The sequence below is a fragment of the Vidua chalybeata genome, chromosome 10 (assembly GCF_026979565.1).
Source record: "Vidua chalybeata isolate OUT-0048 chromosome 10, bVidCha1 merged haplotype, whole genome shotgun sequence".
NCBI lineage: Eukaryota > Metazoa > Chordata > Aves > Passeriformes > Viduidae > Vidua > Vidua chalybeata.
Window position 1 is genome coordinate 11,748,039 of NC_071539.1, and position 19,464 is coordinate 11,767,502.

Sequence of the window (19,464 nt, forward strand, 5' to 3'; positions counted from 1 at the left end):
TATAACAGGAAGGGATTGATCAGATTACCTGGAGAACTGATACTTGCCTCTACTAAAACTCTATTTCTGTTCAACGCCCTGCTTGCAAATTCTGAGAGAAGATAATACAGGATTTTCTTATGGTATTTCAGGTTAAATGCTGCATAAGACCTGCAGCATCCTCAAAATGTCGTATCTATAAGCTTCTGATTCACACATTTGCCATTTGGGGATATTAGGTATGATTCTTGTTTTTAATGAAGATATAAAATATTAGAAGGAAAAAAGATCCAATTCACAATTCTATCTGTCGAGTTTAGTGTGCACTGACTCCAGGTTCCACAATAACATCAAGCTGTGAGTGTGCTTTCAACAGCAGCTCCAAGTGCATTCATGTCAGGCAGTGGGGAAGGCACAGGCTGAGACAGACGACACCCAAAGCTCTTCTAATGTATTTAAACCTTTTTGTCTTAAATTGATCCCATCTCAGATATGCTGAGTGTTCAGTCTCTTTTTCTGGCTGATTTAATTATAACTTTCAAACTGGTAAAAACTGTGATATGAAGCTTTGTGAATGAGCATTTTAAAGAGAAAGTGGGATAGAAGAAGACTTAAATCAAAAATCTGGGGACAAAACACACCGGCTACATCCATACTGTTTAACACAGTCTCAAACACAGGCACAAGGCCCTGCATCACTTGAAATGTGAGTTACAGTTTAACCTCTGACCACCCAAGCCACTAAGCCAGTTTGGCACACCACATGATGGGCATAAAACTGACCCAGAGCACCCATAGGAAACACCTCCTGTATTCACAGTCACAGACCCCACATCTACATGAACAAACTGTGTCAAAATTCCACTCACACCTCCCACCATGCCTTTTCCCCAGGTCCCAGTTTTACTTCAGGAGGTTTTCCAGAACAGGGTTTTTTTTTAATATCTGTTTGTACAAGCAACAGTTTTCTTGTGTTTTCTTATTCAAGGGTGGACTTAAAAGAACAAAGGTTGCTCTTTCATAATGCATCATCTTCCTGAACAGACCAAACAAGGTCTCAATGAAAAACCACAAGCTTTTATTCGTACCCATCAACATACCAATAAATGCACAGAGAATAACTACAGAAATAAGGAGCTTACCACCCTTGAAACCTTCCTGAGTGCCTTCCAGAGATGTGGTGTACTCCCTTACATCAGTGGTGTTCTTCAAAGCACAGTATAAATCATTTGGTGTGTGAGACAATGGGGAGGGCATCTTCAGAAATGTATGTTCAAAGCAATTAGGAGAGGTGATAAAGCAGGACAGCCACAGAGATTTTCTTCCTGCTTCTCAGTGGAGACAGAACCGACTCATCTTAGTACAGTACCACAGTCCAAAATATTACACCTATAGTTGTTTTTTAAAGCTGTATCCTTTACATGTAGAAAGAAAGCATGGAAATAAACATGAAAAAAGTTAATCATCTCATGGCTCCAACGCAAACTTTTTTTCCTTCAGCAGACTTAGGCATGCAAAGTGGAATCCCAATTTAACCAAGAGCCAACCTTGGCGTCAAACAAGTGCTGATACAGCCATATGGTTTGAAAGAGTTTTCTCTCCTTCTGCTAAGTACTCCCTCACATCTTGTAGAGGATGTGTCTTACAACCATTATCAGCAGCAATTATAAAAGGCATCTGCCTTTGGTGACAAAGAGCTGCAACTGCTGTGATGAGGTGCAGGGAAGGCTCCAGGCTGATGGTGCTTCTTGCAATTCCCTTTGCTCACTGAGGACACCAGCACATGGCAAAGGATCTATTTAAGCAACTCTGCTGCAGGCAGTGAGGTGTGGGGTAAAGACAGGTGACGGAGCCACAAGGGAAGGGGGAGATGGAAGGGATGGGGATTTTGGGAGCAGCAGAGGGAAGCAAGCAGCAATCTAGGCAGAGGAAAAACATGGGACTGGGGATATAGAGACACTCCAGACGCTTTCCTGGCCTGTTTCAGCTGCTGCCTCACCAATCCTCTCTGTCCCACACAGCCAAGGAGAAGGATGTCCTGCCCTTTTTCTCATAATGAACTCTTTTCTAACTTCAAGACTGAATTCATTAATGTAAACCAACACTGACACAAAACCTCCTGCACATAATTATCAAGACTTGTAAATAATTTACAAGAGACATGAATACACTGCCATCTGCACACAAGGGAACTGCTCACTCTACAGCACTTGTGCATGTATTGGCACCTCTGGGGAAGGGGGAAGGTGAGATGGGGACAGCTGTAGGGTCATGCTGGGAAGCTGCTGCTATGTGGTGGCTCTTTGGTGACTTAGGCAACATAAACTGGATATATCTGACTTAATCAACCAAAGCAGTGGGTGTTAGCAGGAGTCCTGCTGGCAGCTGCAGCACAGAGGACAAGCTTCAGCAAACAGGTATAATAAAGCAAGGTCTCCCCCCAAAAGATAGCCCAGACGAAGGCTGCACACTACCTCTGACAGTCTGGTGTAACAGTTGTGGGACATGAAACCTCAGGACTTTCAACCCATGTCTCTGTGCAGCCATGACTAGCCTGGACTGCAATAAGTGAGATGGTTTTCCTTGACTTTGGGGCTCCAAAAGCATGAAGTTTCATGGAAAATTAAAGAGAAACCAAGGTATCAGTAACTCCTTCTCACATTGCAGAATCTCATTCTGCTCTCCACTTTCAAAACCTTTAAAATCTCAGGTGCAGTCTAGGGAGCATCTGCCTTGATTTCAAACACAGGGCAGAGAACTACTACCGAGCCAGATAAAAAGCAATGGGCTTCTGAATGGACGTCACAGGCTGAATTAATTGAGCCACAGATTACACAGACAAGTACACAAGGCCAGATCTCATTCCAGCAGATTGCACCATTTGAGTGGCAATATCAGCATCTGGAGGGTGTGTGAATTCAGCTCTGCAATAACAAACCTGTGCAGGGCTCAGCAGGTCGAGGCCATTAGGGACCAGGGCACGAGTCCCAGGGAAGTTGTTCAGCCTCTGACATCTGCAACACAGAGTTACATCACTCACAAGGTAAACTTCATAAAGTTTATGAACCTTGCAGAATTGACAGAGATCTACTACAGCACAAACAATTCTTCAGGGCTTGTATTGGCAGAGACTGGCCCTTTTTTAATGGGAATTTTAACTGCAGTTTTGATTTAGGTAAGTCTTGACCAAATACTTCTGGACACAAAGCAAATATGTACAAATCATAACTACTTACATACTCTAAATGCAGTAATATGTGATGTATTTAGTCACATATGCCACTTTTAAAGGAACACCTTATTTTTTCCTGATATAGTTACTGAATTAGTGGAAGATTTCCATTTGAAGTTCTTGTGCAGGGACTTTTTTCCATCCAACTCCAATAATTTAACTTATTTTTTAGAATTATTTTTTAAAGACTTGTTGCTTTGAGAGGGAGCAGGAGTTACCGAAGTGTGTCTTCCTCTGGAGGCTCTCCTTCCAAACAGATTTTAACAGGGACAAGAAAAATGGTCATTATATGCTCAAGACTACTTCTCCTTGGGTGCTGCCCAACTCCCAGTACTTATGCTGGTAGTACTCCTAGACACAGTAGGACTCCAGCATCAAATCAGACAGAATATATAAAGAAGTACAAATCTGGAGGCCTATCCCAGGAGGCTCAGGAGTTGGTTTGCCATTTCACAATGCTTAACAGAGTGAGGACAAAGGAATGAAGAGATGACAGACTGAGACAAACTTTGGTGTGAAGTGGGACACACCAATCCCAGCCGTCACTAATTGCCATTCCCCTTGGGCAGCCCTTACGAGCATCATGAGTGGCTTGAATTGCTTTATTGATATTTGCTCTGCCTTCACCCTTGGTGATTTATACAAATAAGAGATTAGAAGAAGGAAGGCAGGAAGAGTAGCAGGAGGGAAGAGGAGGGTAATTAGTGCTGGGAGGATTCAGAAGACCAGTAGGGTCCAAGTGAAGAGGGAAAAGACAAGAGGAAAGAAAGAGACTGGCACGCATTTAGTATTTCAAGCACAGAAAGGTTCTTGCAGCCAGGGATGCTGAAGCAAGACTTGCTTATTATTATGACTATGACAAAGCAGAAAAAAAATGGAACACACATTGATTAAAGCAGCAGGCATCTCCCTTGGATGCTGAGACTCAGCAAGGGGCTGCAGCCTCCCAAGGAGGCAAGCACTTAGATTTCAGCTATTCCAAGACACGGGCCATATGCTGGGGCCATCTGGAGACTGCTTTATTTGATGGATGTCGGATGCCTACAAAGGCACCAGGGAAGGGAGATGATATATTGGTAACTGATTGATGCTGAGGGCACTTAAATAAAGATGACCCCACTTCTACTCAGTTCACACCTGCTCCACACGAGAAGCTCAGAAATCATCTTCCCAGTGGAGATGATCACTTCTGTGGCTTCCAGAAGGCAGTGGCTCCTGACGAAGCGTGCAGCCGCCACTTAACTGGCACAGCTGGTGAACTCAGTGGGATGGCCCTAAGTGTGCTCAGCCAGCACTCAACAGCTGATCCCTGGCACCAGCTGGAGCGTCCCATTCAGCACCAGGCCTGAACTCTCACAGCACCATCAGAAGGTGTGTTGTGTCAATGGTTGAAGGCCATGATGCAAAGCCCTTCATGCCTTCAGAGGCTGCCCTGCCCTTTCAGCACCTTTTGAGAAGCCTTGCCAGGAGGAGAAGCTCCACTGGAGCACCATATCACAGTGCAATGCAAAGAGAGGACACCCATGCAGCAACTCCTGCTGACAGCTCTGCAGCACAGCTCATGAGGGACATCTTTCTTTCATCTCCACCAGAGAGGAAGCCAAGGCCCTGACATGGACAGGTCAGACAGAAAAGGAAAAGGCATGTCCCTGTCCAAGCCACAGCATATCCCTGTTTTGCAGTTAAAAAAAACCAAAATGAACAGCAGCAAAAAACACCACCAAAAAAAAAAAAAAAAAAAAAAAAAAAAAAAAAAAAAAAAAAAAACAAAACCCAGACACTCTTGAAGGCAGGCAGTGTTTCTCTGTGTGAATATGCTTCATATCTAGGAGATACTAGACGAATTTACAAAGACCAGCAGGTAGAAATCCACCTGCCAAACCATAAACCAGGCCTTTCACTGAGACCTGTGCAGGGAATCGGGTTTTGTCATGCACCAACAGCAGGTGAAAGAAAGCAGAATGCTCTGTCTCTATACAAGCACAGAACGAGCAAAAGAACCCAATAAACACATCTCTAAGAGCAGCTTTCAGAGAGCAGCTCACTAGCCCACCCTGCACTTCATCTCTGCCTGAAAAAACAACAGCAATCACTTTCTTCCACAGCATTCAACACCAGAGCTTGGGAAATCATCTGAATAAAAATGTTCACTACCCTCAGAATATGGATTTTGCATCCAAGGGCAGAGTGTAAAACATGCTTTTACAGCTCTTCCTAACCACCCTCCACCAACCCAATGCACAGTTTTCGTAGCCCCTGGAATTGTGGTGCAGGAATTGCTGAATTATAACCCAAGGCTTGGCATTGAGATGCTGTCCTGCCTTGTGCTCTGCTTTTCAGGGAGAAGAGGGACCCTTTCAGAGGAAGCTGTGAGGCTGTCAGCACCCTCACTGCCACAGCCTGAGCCTCAGACACTGTGCAGGCTCTGCTCACTGCTTGGGGGTGCATGATTCCAGTTTCCCCAGTGTGATCCAGAGACTGGGAGCTGTCTGACAAACCCTGGGTTCTCATTTGTTGCCAGACAGTGAGCATGAGTCCTTTGTGAGGGCAACTGAACCAGGTGATGGAGCTGGGACAGTCAGCACTGGCTGAGAGCTGGCCTCTGCTCGGCAGTCTCTCAGGAGTGCACCTCTGGAAAGAATGTGGAGGCAGCCCCCCTCTGCTGGGGGACTTTGCCTTGCATTGTTTGCTCACAGAGGACTTCAGATAGCTGTGCAGTGACAGCCAGGTGTTCTGGAGTTGGAGGGATTTGAATAAGAACAGGTTACATCCCACTGAATGTCTTCATTAGCAGGCAGCAAAACAGTGCCCCTTTATACATCTCGAGCTCAAAGTAGAACAGAGTAAAAGCAGAGCAAGAGAGCCCTTCCAGTCCTCAGCCCCACTCAGGCTGCAGCTTTTGCTTTGTATCCCCAACTCAGGCAAGGACTGGGATTTGGTTAAGTCAAGGGATAAAAAAGTACAGAGGATGGGTTATAAATATGCATCAGTGTCTCAAGGCAGGAGATCAAGGGCAATTTTATGAGAAAATAATTTTAGAATTTAAAAAAAAAAAGTGGTGGTGAGGGTGTATGTAAATGTGTAAAGCCTTATAATGGCAAAGGAACAATCCTGTCCTTCCTCCTGGACAGGAGGGAAGGAACACATTAACTGCTACCTGACACAGGAACTTTGGAGGCTTAAACCTCCCTTTGCCCTCTCCAAGTCATAAGCTTTTTGGGATGAAGGATGCCTTTAGCGTGCAATTATGCACCTGGTGAAATCAATGGAATCTATTTCAGTTTCTAACAAACCAGAGCAATAACACAGGTTTGGATGTAGCTGAATGTCTTTGTCAGGCACCACGGTCCCCTGCTGAGCATGAAAACCAACAATTCATCCATAAGTGAAGGCTCTAGAGACCCCAATGCTAGAAGTGAGGACGCATTGATGCACTGAGACCTTACCAACCTCGATACTCCAAAACAGGGACTTCTTAATCCGGTTTAGAAAAACTGAAAGGTAAAATGCACAGCAATAGTCTTTGTGGGATAATTTACTTGAACAGACTTTTGGTTGGTCAGCAGATCAGATGGTGATTTATTACCCCTTGGCCTATGAAATAAAGAATCAGCACAAAAGGTGTAAACTGATAGTAGTGCTTAGACCTAAACTACTAACAGAACAGAGAAACATTATTCCACTTGCCAGAAATACTCCATTTAGCGACACCAGTTACCACAAAACACATCAGATAAACTTTGCAACATCAGCTTACCTTTTCAGAAGAGCCAGCCAGACCACTGCAATGCACAGGAGGCAGCACAGAGCAGAGGTGCTGCACTCATTTCCATGGTGCTGGGACTGATAACTCCTCTAGCTCAGCATTATCAACCATGGTGAGTCAGTGTTCAGCTTTATCTTTGCACGTCGTTTCTGCATACTTAAAAAACAGCTAGCTTGGAGGAATGCATGAAGAAAACAAGGCACAGGACAGAACCCTGCTCAGCCAGGAACTCTCCACATACTATATTTGCTCAACCACACGTAGCATCAAGGTGTAGCACTCACCTGTCTCAGTGAATTTTTGACAAATTTGGGTCTTGGATTTCTTACAAATTCCACTCCCCTACCCCCACCTTCCCCCAGGTGCTCCAGCAGCACCTGGGCCAGGTGAGACCACACACACACAAAGCATCAGCTCAAGGAGGGTCAAGACAGCTGCTGTGCTCCAGCTGAATTGTGATCCCTTGCTGTCCACGTGAGCCATCCACTCTTGAGCATGTGGCTTCTACCTGGGCCCATATGTTAAAACAAATAGCATCTGTCTCCCTTCTTCAACATCCCTTCATCCAGACACTTCAAACAGTGCATCTGGTCTTCCTCCCACTGCAAGGAGAGCCATTAAGTTCAGTAGGTGCAGCAATAGAGTCCATTAAAGCTTACTGTGTACAATTGTTGCCATTAGTGGGAGGTAAACTGAGACACAGAAGGACACATTTTCCTCCAAGGTCATACAGTAAATCTACTGCAGAGCAGAAACAGAAATCAGTTCTTCTCATTTCCAGCCCAGGCTTTGACCATAATTACAAGTGAGAGATGAAATTTGGCTCCCATTCTAGAGGTTGGGGAAGTTCAGGACCCTGAATCTATTCTTGGCTTTTGCTTCCTGCTTCAGCGTGTGACTTTGAATAGGTCAAATTTTGATGCCTGTGCATTTGGAGTAACTGGTCATGCTTAGGTTCCCAAAGATGCAGGATGTATCCACTAATACTGGGTTAGGCAGTTTGCATGCAAATAAAAGCACTTTGTGCACACAGGGTCTCATTTTGATACTATCACCTTCTGGTGACACCTAGTTCTTTGTCTGCTGCACCACAGCAGAGAGCACTAACAGCCCTGTCCCTCACTTAGCAGATACCCTGATGAGAGAGACGAGTTCAGGCAAACCAGAAGAACCTCAAGAACACAAATCCCCTCTATCCTCTCACTGTGCACCCAGGAACACACACACTAAAGCAAGGAACACCCTCCTCTCCCTACACAGCTGACCTGCCTCAAAACATCTCCCTCCCTGTCAGAGGCTGCAGATTCTGAAGGGTCCCCCTTGACCAGGGACCATTCTGGTGTTACCGAGACTCACTTAGGTAAAAATGCCCCTGTTGCAAAACACTAGCTCATTCACACTAAACTGTTTCAGTGGAATTGCTGTTAAAAACAGAGCTTACAGTTTAAACAAAACACTGCAGAACAACAAAACCACATACACACAAACAAAAAGCTGCAACAAGCAAAAAAGAAAAAAAAAAAAAGGAAACAAAGAAAAAAATCAAAACCAAATCAAAGAAAAAAATTCCGAGAAAATAGGAAGTGATGCTTGAGTCTCCTCCTGCAGCACTGCATGTTCAGAGTCCTGCTCTGCCCAGCTTGGAGCAGTGCTTGGATGCAGCACTCACACATCCTCTCCTCAAGTTTTTACACAGAAGCACTTACAGACAACACACACCAGATCCTGACTGGTTTTTCTTCCTTTTTGCAAGACAGCCCTCGTGTTCCCTGGGCAGACAGCAGGTCAGCTCAGCAGCTCTGTGTCAGGCAGCACTGCGAGCATCAGATGCCGGCAGTGCCGGGGGGACGGGCACAAGTGCAGCCACCCTTCCGTAAGACTTGTTCCAAAAGCTCATGAGGTCACATAGGTGCCCTTGGGAGACAATGGTCAACATGAACTCTTGTTTCACAGGAACCTAAACTTGTCCTCACAGCAAGGGTAAGGCAAAATTTGTAGATATGGGTTTGAAGGCATGGTCCTTCTTGACCTCCAGTTCTGGAGACACTCATTTTTCCAGCTGACTGCTGTATTTTCACATATGCTGAGCAAACTCCAGTTGAAATGAAGAGACTTTGGAGGATTCAACATTTTTAAAAGTCAGCATCGGAGAAACTTTGACCCTGGCAATATCAGTTATAATTTTGCCTCTGAACAACCCCTAGGGCTTTGACTTCATTGATAGCACTTAAAATTACAGCACCCTCCATTAAACCTGCCCAAAACAGTGAAGGAATAAAGCCACTGTTGTTATCTGTTTGGGTCTTGTACCTTACACAGAGACCAAGACATGGTCCTGAATCAATTTTGATGAAAGCTGGAGTAGAAAAGTATTCAATCTTCATTTTAACATTTCTAGAGATGAAGAGGTCACCACAATCCTCAGCATCAGATAAATTTCCCATGGCTAATTAGCTGCACAGTTAAACCTCATTTTATTTCTGGTCAGAATATGCCCACCTTTCATTTCAACCACAGGATCTTGCAGTACATTAAAAACTATTCTCCATCCAGATACCAGACAGATCAAATCAGTCTTCAATTAATCAAATTCCTGCAGCTTATCATTATAAGTCATGCCTTATGATCATTCACATGCTATTCTCTAACTTATCTCTGGTATGTTTTTCCCCCCAGTATATTTTTTTGAATTACAAGTATCATAAACTGCCTCAGGTATTTTACAAGAGATCACACTAGTGCTAATTTCAGAGAAAACATATTCACCTTCCTACTTCTCGAGATTTCTGTGCCTGCTCTCCCACAGCATTTGCTGTGCTCAGTTTCCAGCACAGAGCTCCCTGGGCTGGACTTGGCTGCTGGGGCAGCAGTTGCCCCATCACTACCCTACCACAGGCACAAGGGGTGGGAACACAGTCCTCAGGTCAAGTCCTGAGGGCTCTGCTTCACCTGACTAGTGAGTGAAGTCAGGTGAAGCAGAACTCTGTGCCTTTGCATACTTCCTGCTTCCCATAAACAGACCACCCTCTCAGTTCACTGTGTCCAAATCCTGCTTTTCCAAGTAACACTCTCCATACCACTCCTTGTGCTAATTCTCCGAGCAACTCGATGGCTCTCCATGAGAGACCTGTCCTCATCTTCCTCACCCTTGCTCCAGGTCACTCATACTGAGCAGTAAACAGCCACGAGCTGACCTCAGACAGACCCCACTAAAAAGCCCCAGGAGCTGAACCAAATGTCCTGAATTGGAGTTTGTTACTTTAGCAGCCACATCATGATCCCACTTGCAATTCTAAAGAATGGACTCAGTTTCACAGATTAAGCTATTACTTTTCAAACTGCCATAATAATGATACTTAACGTTCCTGGAGCAATTTACATTTTCAAAGCACTGCAAAATGTTAATTAACAGCATGCTTACACCAGCTTGGGAAAGCAGTCACCTCAAAACTGCCGGTCTGCTGCTTCGTTCACATTCACTCATTCCATACAAGTACCAGAAATCATTTAACTCCCATGTTCCTAGTAAATCTTTTATTCTACCAATTATTTAAGCTTTATTTAAGGTTCAGTAACAAAGTGGAACTAAGGATATTAACATGAGCCTTAATAAATTCATGTAATTCTGGTTGTCTATTAAACGACCAAAGAAAAACTTGTATTACAAAAATCTCAGCCTTCATTGAATGTGTTGCACAATACTATGTGCAACTATGTTTTTCAATAAAAATTCAGAAATTTTAAGAAGTCTGACTTATAACTGTATCACAGAATTTCCAAAATTCAGCCTATTTTCTCCTTGCACTATTCAGCTACAACAACCTTTGAAACTCAATGTAATAGTGCCTTATACTGGAAGAGACTGGCATGAATCCACAAAGGATCATCTATTTATAAGAAAAAAACATCCAAAGATACTGGCTGACACATTTTATGAAGAATAACACTCCTGCTTTAGGGAATAAGCCAAATATTGGAGGTTGGGAAGACACTTTTCCTACAAAGCTATTGAGCTGTGGCTGCTTTGTGAGAGGTCTGGTGAGGCACTGGCCCCTGGACACGGTCAGAGAGATAATGGACAAAACCAACCATAAATCTCAGCTACCGTGACAGCTTCCATTAGTTGGCACCTGCCAAACTCATAGCTGGATCTGAACTTCATAAACCCTTTAAGGTATTTGGATCCAAGTGTTCCTACATTCCTCAGCCTCTGTGAAGGTTGGCAGAGCTAAAAAAACACTTTAAGAAGTGATGGCACAAGAGTTGAAAATGAAATCACCAAAGAACGTCCCCTGCCACAGATCTGGGAAAGGGTTGCCAGTAACTCTTGAATTACTGAAACTCCTTAAATGATATTATTGAAACTCCTAATTTCATCCATCACTAAGAGCAATACACAACAGAAAGCCGCTTATGCAGTGCCCTGCTGAGCATCATCTGTTTACTGTGTATACTGCAATTTTTAAAAAATGTGTGAAAAATGAAAAACTATTTAAGTCCAAATGCTGAACTTGCAGACTCCAGCCTTATGCCAGACAAGATGATGATCTTTAAGCCTATCAACCTGAAAGACTTTTATATTTAAAGTGGCTTTCTTGCATTGCAGCGTTCGGGTGAGATGGAGCCCATCTGGAGCAGAGCAGGGTCAGCTACAAGCAGAGTTCTGCACAACAGAGACTAAAGCAGCTTGGCCCACTTAAACCCAGCAAAGAAGAATGCAAGAGGGAATATGATCCTCCCTGAGGTATTTATAGGACAGCACTGGAGCCCAGTGCAGATAAATATGGCCAAGAATACACATAACCTAGAAATAAGCAAGGTTTGATCAGCACAAGATGGCTTCAAAGCAGGTTCCCAGCAGGAATATGGATTTTAAGAGGGCACTTGAAGTTCATGAACATGGTGTACAATGAGGTTTTCAGCAAGTGGAGGAAGAAAGGGCAGCTGGCCAGGGAGGTCTTTGCCCCTCCTTGGCTGGCATAATGGCAGGTTGTGAAGATGGAATAAGACCTCTCTTTATAAATGTGTTTCCTTTTTCCCCCTATGGCCCAGCCACTGTCTAAACATTTTGTCTTGGTTTTGAAATACAAATACCTTGAGGGAAGATTCATGATGTTTCTCTCAAGATAATAACAGCTGCTCTCAATTAGTGTTTCTTATAGATTTACTCTTGCTAAATGCTCAGTCAGCTCAGCACAGGTTTGATAGGAATAAGAACAAACAAGGAACTCAGGAATCTGTTTAACGGAGAGCTAGAACCAGCTGCAAGTACAAGCCAGCACTGGAGACTTGCATGCATGCATCAGGAATAAGCTTGACTTATATAAAAGCTCTGCTGTCCTCAATCCTGTGCAGGGGTAAAAAAAATAGCTACTGCATCTGTTGGCAGTATTTGCAGACTCTGGACAAAATTCATGCAGCCAGCAGCAAAGCAGCCATGAATGAGGAAGTCATCCGCAGCAAAAGCACCTGCAACAGCCTTTTGCTGCATGAATGAAGCAAAGACCCAGCCATGACACTGTCCCTGTCCACTTGAGTCTAGCAAGAACTCCCCAGGCAGGAGAGGACACCAGCTGGATGGTACGTGACAGACGTCCAGGTGCACTGGCGGTCATATTTTCCACTTAAGTGCCTGCAAAATAAGGGATCTTCCACCTGGAGACACACCTTCATGCTAGGATTATTCTCTGTGCTTCCTCAGGAAATGATTCCAAACACCCAGATCTCAAAATCCCCAATATCCATTGCAGATGAGCTTACTGCACAAGGGGCTGAACATTTAAAACCACCAGGTTACTCCATCATGACTCTGCTTCAGAGAAGCCAGACTGGGACAAAACCAGGTTAAATGGGGACAGAGTAAACCAAGAAAAAAGTGTATTTGGGATTTGTGCTGAGAAAGTATCACTTATTCAGTCTAGAGAGATTTTTCTGGAAAAGTGTCCAGGCAACATGATTTGGTTTTTCTACCAGTAGCCCTTGTTCCTTCTCACCATCCAGTCTGTCCCACTTCCCTAGGCAAGTTACAGTATAGGCAGAAAACTGACTTTTTGTCACATTTACAATGACCTAAAGAAAACATGCTTGACCCCAGGCAGTCTATCTTATTCATAAGATATTTTCACACCACATATCACAGCTATGACTTATTTATAAAGCATTCTTGATATGGCATTACCAGAATATGTTCCACTTAGCTCTGAAGTGGCTGTTTATTGGAAATCAATCCATATAATTGCCCTCTACATATCTATGGAAGTCACGATATCAAACACATTGAGAGATTTGTGGGTTTACATTAACACCTTCACCATGGCCTAAGGACAAAAGGAGAAGCAACCACAGGCATGATAAGCCTGTTGGGTAAGCACCAGCAGTACTTGGTTTGTCCCACATGAGGGGCATTGATGTTTTTCCTCAGCAGGAGCCCTGGGATGAGCTTACAATATGTATGGTCCAGCCATGCACTGAAAGGCTGAACATGCAGTGCTGGATCAGATCCATCCTCAACTGGGACAGTTATCTAAACATTATATGATTACAGTATTACTTTACAAAACCAGTCTTTATACAATTGGTTTCACTGACCCTTTGCTTTTCCCCATTGTCCTGTGTACACACCATAGCTCTTGATGCTGTAAGAGCAAGTCAGAGAAGCTGGATATGCAATGAGGAAAAAAGTCTGGGTTTGAATCACCCTTGAGTAAATCCTCTGTTAAACCAGTGAGATTGCCTAGGATGTGCACCATGATGACTCAAGGGCAGTATCTGACCCTGACAGGCCTCTTGGGGCACACTAAACATGCCTGTCTATCTTCCCCCCTTCCTCATCCCCAGGTTCACCAGCAGTGCTGGCACTGGCCACCTGTACTGGCAGGAAAGGATTGTCTCAGCAACAGTCCCCCAACATCTGCAACTGCACAACCTCTGGTGGTTACAGGGTTTTGTGAAACAGAGCTTGAGAAACCCTAAATGCTTTTGTGGTTTTTATGGGCTCAGAAAAAGCAACAATTAAACAGGAAAATAGATGCCTTCTAATATCCTGCTGGAGAACTAGAGTTACCAGAGTTCAGGAAAACCTTCCATTTGTTTCTTCTTTTACCTCTTGAAACATAAAAGTCTCTTTGGCTGCATTAGGAATGGACTCTTGCTTCTCCTCCTTCAGACAATTTTTCCAAACTTCCCTAGCAGTCAGTACAGAAGCAATGGCAAGCATATTCAAAAACCCTGGTAGGTGTTTGAAAGAGAAAACTTTGCTGATGCCCAACAGCAGCAGGACCTGAGCAGGTGGTCCTGAGCCCACAGGAAAAATGCTGAAGCTAAGAACATGTGTTCCCTCTCGTTCAGTGTGCCCCTGCTCTGCCAACATGATCTAAAGTTCACATGTGACATTTAGGAGGACTGTCAGGGCTCAAAACTACCATCAGATTATAATGAGTCTGCCACCACAAGCCTGCTAACTGGTACCAGTAGCACCAGCAGAAAGACGCTCTTGTCAAGATACAGGGATGGTGTGGAGAAGGGGACAGGGTCTCTGAACATTGGTGTTTTCATCCAGTAAACCTGTGACATGCCCGAGAGACCTGGAAGAAGCATCACCTTTGTTTTTTCATGAAGTTGTGGATATGTTTATCACAGCAATGAGACCACAGAGGGAACACAGCTGAACTTGGCAAAAGGCAGCTCATATCAAGCTCCTTTCTTACCATGTCATTAGGAGGCTGGCTAACACAGAGAGCATCCAGCAATCAGTGTGAGATGGGATGATAGGAAGGAGAGCAGCAGCTGGTATCACAGAGGTTTAAGCACTCTGAGATCTCTCAGTCCTGAGCCATCACACCTACAGCAAAAGATTTTCAGCTACTGTCACAACTCCTCCTGGATGGGCTTGTGATGCTGGCCTGATGGAAAAGAAAGCCAGGAAGCTCAAGGCCCTTTCATCCTCAACTGCCCAAGCAGCCCTATGAACAACTCATTTATATAGTTTTGAGCCCTTTTGGCCCTTCCCACAGGCAGAGCTTTCTCCACAGCCCCCTGAAATCAGGAACCACTACTGAACAAACTGTCCATGTCAACTGAGTTTTGGTTTCACCCATTATGGACAGGACCAAGGAACCCATACACCATCAAACCCGCTCTGAATCCCCAGGGCTCAGGACTGCAAATAATTACTATATTTTGTATACCATGTGCTTGGCCTAATGTGGGGTCAGCCGGAGACTTTTACCCTGTGTTTGTTCCTGCCCTTCTCAAGGAAAAAAAAAAAAAAAAAAATCCTTAAAACGATTAGTTGTCCTCAGCGGTAATTAATTATCCCCAAGAAATGAACTAAAATGACAGTGATATTTCTGCTTGAATCCTCAGGGGAAAATCAGGTTGTCTTGCTATGCTCTCTAAACCTGACATAAAGTTAAAAATAGGAAGTTTAATATGCAGTCTGCAGGACTTTTTCTGCCTGTAAGGCAATCCCAAGGGATATCTCAGTTCAACTGCAAGCTCACGAAGTCCCGCTGTCCTAGAGAAGGCAGTGACATTTATTTCCCTCTTAGGCAGCTCAGGCTCAGTGAAACACTAGCAAGAACTAAAGAACTTGTCAATTAATACAGCTGAAGATAATTTACAGGACAAGCTTTTAAACATGTTAATCTCCAGTGAAGCTTGCTTAGAGCTACGTGACAGAAACAGCATGAGGAAAAGCAGAGATTTTGGCTTCCAGTGACTGGGAGCAGATGTCATACCTACAGATCAGCAGCAACTGGGTGGGCGAGGACAAACACAAATTTATGTTTCTGCTGTGTAAGTAGCCATGGTGGGTTGAAAGCTGTAACTTGAGGAGCAAATTGGGTTTGTCTTAAGGTGATTTTCTAGCTCAGGTTTCTGGTCTTGATGTAGATCCATGCTTCTTACCTTTCCCACAGTGATCAAAAATCAAGACTATTTAACAAATATTTTGGTTAATTCATGTCAGTTCTTCATTCAAAGTTAAAAGTTGTTACAAGCTCATTTTATCACTTTTTTTTTTGGTAAAGAATAAAAAAGTCTAAAATCCTCTATTTTCCTCTGTTTCATTAATGAAGCAATATCTTGGAGTAAGAACAAGAAAATCCCCAAAGGATTAGTCTAATTTCCCTCTCTGCTGAACTGACAGTGCATTTCCCTAGCACAATCCTAATGAGAAAGCAACCACTGAAAGTGAACCAAGCCTTCACTCAGCATTGAGACCCAGCGTGCTGTAAAAGCCAGGCTGGTTGTCAGGTGTTCTTTAAAGAACTGGGAGTTTATTTAGGCAATATCTATTTTCAGAAAAGACAAAAACTCTCTTTTTCTTCATCATCTTCAGTAAGAGCACCTCTGTCTCCTTGGTGTCTGCACAGCTCTGCCAGAGAAGCCCAAACTCTGCCCTGGGCAGGGTCCCCAGGCACAGATCAGTGGCACCTCAACCCCCAACCCCTTTTGGGAGGCTAGTTTTTTTAATTTTTTTTTCCTATTATTCACAGTATCCTATATTCCCATTACTCTCAACCACAGTTCTTTAGGGCAATTATACAAATTATTTCCATAACTCTAAGTCTATATCTGTATCCATTCCAGGTAAAAATTCTCCCGACTCCTTTAAGCAAAAGATCATCCTGGCACAGGCATGCAGATAATTCTCCCACTCAGTTTTCCCTAGTCCACTCCTGGCTGTGACAAGGGTGTTGCTACAAGCTATCCAACACCGATCTTCTCTGTGGCATCTGCAGCAGCTCTGCTTTGTCAGAGAGGAGAAACATTGCCACACTGTTTGCTCCTGCCACAGGGCTTGGATATGCTTGCTTGGGAAACACAGCTGGCCGTGCCGGGTCTGGTTAAAAGCCTGCCTATAACCGCAGGCTCTGGGCAGGCTCGGTTTAAGCCAGGCAGGCAGTTTGCAGTGTTTATTTCCTCGGGAGGATGGGACCCTGGCCCAGCCGCAGCATCCAGGAACTGTCCCACTGCCACTGCAAATGGGGGTGTGGGAGCTGCTCCAGTGCCCGTGGCCAGCCCAGACCCCCACCCACATCCAAGCTTCCCTCTCTTTCCCCTCACCTTGCTCAGCTCCCAGATGCATTACTGGGAAGCCTGCAAGGTGGCTGCAGCCTCTTGGAGCAGAGCCCTTCAATCAGCCCCATTCTCTACCTTGTGCTGCCCTGTCCTCTGCATTAACCCCCTTTTCTGGAAATGCAGGGTTACAGACTTTACCTGTGCTTTCAGATTTGGTTTTTAGTCCCCTAAAATGAAAGCAGTGGTGAAAGGCAAAAGGCTTGAGCTGAACTTTACTGCCTAATGTATGATAAATGAATTGTCTGTCCATCCCTTCTTGTTTCATGTGAAAACACCACTATGCTCACAGCCAACTTGGTTGGCTTTATTTAATCTGATTAAAGAATTGATGTGTAACAGAAATTTTTGTGCCCACAGATGAGAAATAAATCTCTTACTAGTCAAAAAGCTTACAACCCCCACAAGCTTTTTAATACATGCCTTTCCAGGGCCATCATACTGCCACCACTAAGACCCTTGCAAGTAATAAATAAGAAGTGCTTTTTTCTTTTGTTTCAGTTACATGCTAAGGCAGCAAGCATAAGAGCAAAAGAGGAAAAAGATCCATTTTGCAAATGAAAGTGGCTTATATTATGCTTTAACAGCTCTTCTTGAGATACAAACACCAAGCCAGTGTAAAAGCTGTGTATTAGTGCAAATGGCACTTTGCTCTTACATCCAAGTGATTTAGGCTACGTAGCACAAATGCAAATAAACATGCAGGGCCACCGTTTGATAGGTGTCATCCTTTAACAGAGGCAGAGAGATCTGTATTCCAGAAATAGACATTCAGCACCTTGACTACATACAGCCTAGAAATCTTAAATAAATAATCAAATTCCAGCCCATATTTCAAACCCACTGAGCCCCCAGAACCCCAAAGTCCCTGCATCTGGTGCTGAGAATGCCCAGATGCATTCTCACAGCCTTTTGCAGAGGGAATGACAACAAACCTCTTACACAGTTCAGACCAGTGGCTACTTTTGAAAACCTCTTTGCAAGACACTCACTGTAGATTGCTGCCACACAGGAGCTCAGCAGAATGAAATCCTTGAACCAGCCAGAAACTGCTGTTTCTGTCCCTCACAAGCACAACAGCAGCACTGCATCATTTACTACAGATTTCCTGCAGCCACTGCCAAATGTGGCACTTTGGGGACATTTATTTTAAGCGTCATTGTTCTCTGTGCATTAACATATGCTCCAGTCAAACCCTTTATTCATCATTGCCAGATATGATGAGCCTTGTTACAGCCCCAATTAAAGAGTTTTGAAAGCACTGCCTTAATTTATAAACAGGAGAAGAAAAAAAGATGTTAATAAATATAAGGAACCTGAAATCAGTCAAAATTCCTTTCCTGATAAGCATATCTGACTTGGCTTTCAGCTCTTCAAGAAAATACCAAGTCCCTCATGGGATTGTGCCAAGCAGCTGAGATGGGACATGGACAGCCCCTATTGCCACTCTCCCAGGAAGGGACATGAAGTCCCCCTGGATTCTCTGGGCATCCTCACCATTCCTCACATCTTCAAGGGAAAGATTTATCAAGCCATCTTTCTTGAGGGCACATGAGCTTCCTGATGTTTGTATGGCAGTAAATCCTCAACAGAGGCAACACCATTTTAAATTGCTTGAAGCATCAAGGCTCCAGGCAGAGTTATTTAATCAGCTAGATTAAAATTACTAGAGAAAACTGAGGCACAGGACATCCTCCCTTTCCCAGAGTAGCCTCCAGCACTTTTAAGTTCAGTAACATGAAGTCTTCTTGAAAAACTCACATTCACTGGATTCAAGTGCCTCACCTCTGGTCACTTGGCAAATTTCACTGACAGCCCTGGGACCCATCACCCTGAGTGACAGGTCCAAATGTGCACACAATTCCATTTGTGTGCACATGAAAAGCTCCATAAACCACCACAGCTAATATCAGCCTAAGGGAGGGAAATCTAGTTAATAGCACATAAAAAGTTAAATTCCATTATTAATGAAAATACCTCCAGCAGAGCAATTATGCAGCACCCTTAGAGAAAGTTGCCAGGAGATGGAGCACAAATGGAAGCAGGGCTGGCAATAGGGTGTCTGCATAGGGACTGGCTGAGCCTCTGCCACCCTGCACCTACTGCAGCCTCCCCAGGTAGAAAATACTATTGCAAACATCCCTTCTGTAGCTAATTACTGATCTGCAGCAGCAGGCCAATAAAAAGTCTCGTGTAGGGGTAGAAAAAGAGACATTTGGTGCTTACAGAATTACAATTCTCCACTCTGGGGGAATGTGGGATAAATATGCCAATTTCATGCAGAAGCCTAAGTGCTGAGAAAGAAAAATTCCACAGTAGAGGCTGAAAAATGATTTGGGGTTAATTAACATCCATGAGTCAAAGCTTGCCTGACAGCATGAGCAGGGGAGATGGCACAGCCTCCCCG

The 19,464-nt window shown here is 44.1% G+C and overlaps 1 protein-coding gene across 1 annotated transcript in view; it reads right to left on the bottom strand.

Moving 5' to 3' along the window:
* Window positions 1–19,464, bottom strand: part of FGF12 (fibroblast growth factor 12) — a 217,928-nt gene that overhangs the window by 158,073 nt on the left and 40,391 nt on the right. The gene's annotated exons all lie outside the window — the stretch shown is intronic.